The sequence below is a fragment of the Chiloscyllium punctatum genome, chromosome 5, assembly GCF_047496795.1.
Source record: "Chiloscyllium punctatum isolate Juve2018m chromosome 5, sChiPun1.3, whole genome shotgun sequence".
Taxonomy (NCBI): domain Eukaryota; kingdom Metazoa; phylum Chordata; class Chondrichthyes; order Orectolobiformes; family Hemiscylliidae; genus Chiloscyllium; species Chiloscyllium punctatum.
In genome coordinates this window covers 133,330,252-133,335,235 of record NC_092743.1, presented here as the reverse complement: position 1 = coordinate 133,335,235, position 4,984 = coordinate 133,330,252, and positions in this window count along the sequence as shown.

The window sequence follows — 4,984 nt, the reverse complement described above, 5'->3', positions numbered from 1 at the left end:
AGGAAGGGTTTAGAGGGCTATGGACCAGGTGCTGGCAAATGGGACTAGATTGGGTTGGGATATCTGGTCGGCATGGACAGGTTGGACCGAAGGGTCTGTTTCTGTGCTGTACATCTCTATGACTAAGGTGACAGTGAAGTGAGTTTCTTCAGTGAAATTGACAGGTTAGAAGCTTACAATAATTGAAATGTACCAGTTGTAGCTTGCAAAGATGAGAGTCTGCTATTCACAATACATCATATAAAAGTGTGTTCTTATTGCCTGATTGGTGCTTTTTACCTTGCTGAAAGTCAGTCCACCTGACTTGGACCTTACTTATATTTGATCTGCACTTTCTTGCTGTTTGCCTTAACTGTGGCGTGGGAGCAGCTTGTCCAGTTTTATCTTGGACCTCTGATGAAGAATACCGAAACAGCAGTATATATCCTCAGACACTTCCAACTAGTACTTGCTTGTTTAGAAAGATTGGTCTCTTCTTCCTTGGCACACATAATCTCACTTGCTGAAACCACAGGCATCAAAGTGAGGTTCAGCCATTCTGACTCTTGTCCAGGTCCTTTTAACTAGAAATCCATCTTTTGACAAATTCACTGTGTCTTCGCTGCCTGTCCTCTTCATTGAATAAGAATCCTGGAAAGAGGATGCTCCTGCCATGGCTGAGTTCCCCATACTACAGCTCTCAACACTTGCACGTCCACTCAATTTCCACTGGATGGGTATTGGAGTGATTCAGAACTACGTTTTCTGTCCAGTTATATTTGTGTGTGTGAATATCAACAGCTGCACATATTCACCTGTAGCAGTAAAAATGCTCTGAGCTATAGCCTGCATGTGAATATATTAACCTGACTGTCCTTTCCAGAGCTAGCCACTCTCTTGGTCAATCAATTACAGTTCAACTTTGTATCAATAATGTTAACTTTAAGTAGAAAATTGCTACATGTAGCTTATCCTTAAAAAATTCACGAGAATTCTAACCTGACTAATTATAATGTTATCAGTCTCATCAATAAAATAATGGAAGGAACCACCAAAAGAGTCCTGCAAAAAAAAACACCTGTTTGCTAATTCTCACATTGAGTTCAGCCAGGATTACCTGGCTGCATATTTCATAAAATCTTTAAATTCAAATTTGCATGCAAGAGATGAATGGCAGTGGAAAAGTAAGGGACGTAGTTTTGACAATAATGCAGCAGTTGACTAAACTTAGCACCACTGAACCCAACCAAAATAGTAGCCAATATGTTTTATAGGGAAAGACTTCTAGAGCCTCTTCATTCCATTAATCAACCTAATGAACCTTCTTTGAATTGCCTCCAGTGCAAGCATTTCCTTATTTCAGACAAGGAAACCAAAACTGCATGCCATGCATTAACAGTTGACTCACTAACAGCCTGTACAGTTGTAATAAGCTGTTTCTATTTGCAAAAGGCCAATATTCTATTTGCTTTCCTAATTACTTATTACCTTGCATGCTAACTTGTTGGCACTCTGTGCTTTGACGCAGTATCCATCCTTCTCGATTATAGTGGAGTACACAGTAGCTATAATCTACAGGATACACAACAAAAGTTCATTGGGTTAATTTTGATGACAGTCATCTCCCTGGAATTTTCCAGTCCTAGAGGAAGTGAGAAAAATGGTGGGTGAGCGGACTTCATTAGGTTGGAGTCAAAAAATCAAATCCTCACTGGTGAGATAAACTTCTGCAATAAGGTTCTGCCAAACTCAAAATATGAGTCAACCTTCATAATTGTAGGTGCCAGCATCTATTTGCAACTCATTAAAACTTGCTGAACTTAAATGGCTCTTTCTGATTAACTTTGGAGGGCAACCTCAAAGAGAATGAAGACCGCATGCATCAGTAAACGATCCTCAAAAATCTCATGAAACTAACAGCATGATGGCAAAGGTCAACCAAGCCCTTCTTCTGGTCATCTTGCAGCTGAGGGAACATGTGTTGTAGGATATAGGAGCAGCATAAGCAGCCAGAGACTGCAGATTGGCCTGCAGATATGTAAAGTTCAGGCCAGCAGGAACCACACTGGTGATAAGCATTGGCCAGAAACCACAATTACAGACATTGCTGGAACTATCTACAAGTGATTCAGAGACATTGCAGTAGGTGCCACATGATCTTCTGTGAAGTTGACTCCAATGCCTCATAATGACTAGATAAGCACCTGCAGCCACAAGGACAGTGTAACAATCCCATGTTGGTTACCTTTTAGGAAACAACGACCTTCAAGTTTTAAGCATGTGAACCAATTCAGGGAGCCACTGGGCACACCTGTGGAATTTCTGAGTTTGCCACCTATAAATGTATCTGGAAGATGACTCTATTTGTTAAACCTCGCAAATTTGTGATGTTCCCTTTGGATACAGGCAGCCATTGTGATCAGATTTCCTGTGATAGCAGGTTTCTCACAGGTACAAGGTGCAATCTGTTGCACTCATATTGCCATCAGAGCACCATGGCAACAACCAGTGGTGTTTTGCAATAGGAAAAGGCTTCACTCTCTTAATGTCCAGATCATGTGGTCAGCACGATGGCACAGTGGTTAGCACTGCTGCCTCACAGCACCAGAGACCTGGGTTCAATTCCCGCCTCAGGCGACTGACTGTGTGGAGTTTGCACATTCTCCCCGTGTCTGTGTGGGTTTCCTCCGGGTGCTCCGGTTTCCTCCCACAGTCACAAAGATGTGCAGGTCTGGTGAATTGGCCATACTAAATTGACTGTAGTGTTAGGTAAGGGGTATGGGTGGGTTGCGCTTTGGCGGGTCGGTATGGACTTGTTGGGCCGAAGGGCCTGTTTCCACACTGTAATGTAATCGAATCTAAAAAAAAATGCAACCATAACAGCCAAATACTCCAGATCTTCGCAGTAATATCCACGGAGCTGTCAGGACTTGTACATGCTGGATCTCTGATAGATGGTTACAGATGAGTGTCCTTGTGTGCCGTGGCCATTGATGAGCTTGAGTCATGTATTGCAGGTTTGAACTCAAGTCAAGAACTACCTTGTGTTCTGGTAGACCTCAGACTTGAGAGGAATCACCATCCTTTCCACACAGGCAACCAAGTACGAAGTAGACAAAAACCTAGCTGACCATATGCAGCGTGGGTCATACACAGAAAGATAAGGGCTGTTGTGGCATGGTGATAGTGCCTTTACCTCTGGGCCAGGCGGCCTGGGTTAAAGTCCTATCTGCTGTAGAGGTGTATTATAACATCTCTGAACGGGTTGATTAGAAGACATCCACACCCAGAGAGATAGATTATATAGAAGTTCATGGATTTTGCCCACAACTTCCACCCTGCTCTCAAATTCACTTGGTCCATCTTGGACACCTTCCTCCCCTTTCTCAATCTCTGGCCATCTCTGGCCACAATCGCCAGACGGATGTCTACAAAGATCCAGAGACCCCCATAACTGCCTGGTTCCTACCCTGTATCCTGCAAAAACACCATCCCATTCTCCCAATTCCTCTGTCTCTGCTTGGACAAGGGGACATTCCACTCGCGAGTATCCCAGATGTCCACCTATTTTGAGCAATGTGATTTTTCTCCCTCTGTCATCCAGAGAACCCTCTGCGGTACCACCTCCATTCCCCGTTCCATTACTCTAAAGGCCCCCCAATGCAATAAGGTCAGAGTGCCCCTTGTCCTAACTACCACACTACTAGTCTCCGTATCCAACGTATCATCCTCACACACTTCCACCAACTGCAAATAGACTCCACCACCAAGAACATCTTCCTCTCCCCACCCCTCTCAGCCTTCTGCAAGAACCATTCCCTCGGACAGTCCTTGGTTCATGCCACCCCCGCCACCGAACCCCCAGGTACCTTTCCCTGCAAGCAGAAAAAAATGCAAATTCTGCCAGTACACCATTCACCTCATCTCCATCCAGGGCCCCAAACAGTCTTTCCAGGTGAGACAGAGGTTCACCTGCTTCTCTTGCAATCTAGTTTATTGCATCAGGTGCTCCTGATGTGGACTTCTCTACATTGGGGAAACCAAACGTAAACTTAGGTAATGGCTCACCGAGCATCGCAGCCAAATCCACAGGGCCTGACCAGTCACCGCCTATTTCCATTCCCTCAACTACTCCCTTTCTGACATGACCACCTTGGTCTCCTCCATTGCCACAACAAACAAACAGCGCCTATTGGAGGATTAACACCTTATTTTTTGCTTGTGCACCCTACAGCCTGGAGGACTCAACATTGATTTCTCCAATTTCAAATAACCTCCCTACCCATCCCCATCCCTCGACTTCCTACTCAGCCCCTCCCCTTCCTTTCCCTTCCACTGCTCACTGCCACCAACTAGATCCATTCCTCCCATTGACCAACTAGGTCATATCCTCTCGGCGAAAGTGAGGACTGCAGGTGCTGGAGATTAGAGTCAAGAGTGTGGTGCTGGAAAAGCGCAGCAGGTCAGGCAGCATCTGAGGAGCAGGAGAATCGATGTTTTTGGCAAAAGCCCTTCATCAGGAATCCTGATGAATGGATTTTGCATGAAATGTTGATTTTCCTGCTCCTCAGCGGTCGTACCATCTTCACCTATCCATACTTCACCAACTCCCCCTACACCCACCCCCAGTCCTGAAGAAGGGTTACACCTGAAATGTTGACTTCTCTGCCTCCTGATGCTGCCTGGCTTGCTGTGTTCTTCCAGCCTCCTGCTTGCCTACCTGGTATAAAACGTGAGCAATCTAATCAACCAGTATGTGACATGTTTGCAAAAGTCCTGCCACTATCTTTCTTTTAATGCACAAATCAATTCAAGGTGCAATATGTTTTTAACTGTGGCCTAATACTGCTTACAAGTTCCACAATTTGCTGCCAGCACTGCATCCAGACTGCCCTTATCACCTGGGCTGCGCTTAGGATTGTGGGAGTTGTAGTTTTCTCGGGCGGGGCAACATGTTGATGCGAAGGCGGGTTCTGCGATTCCTTGGACTACGTTACCCAGACTG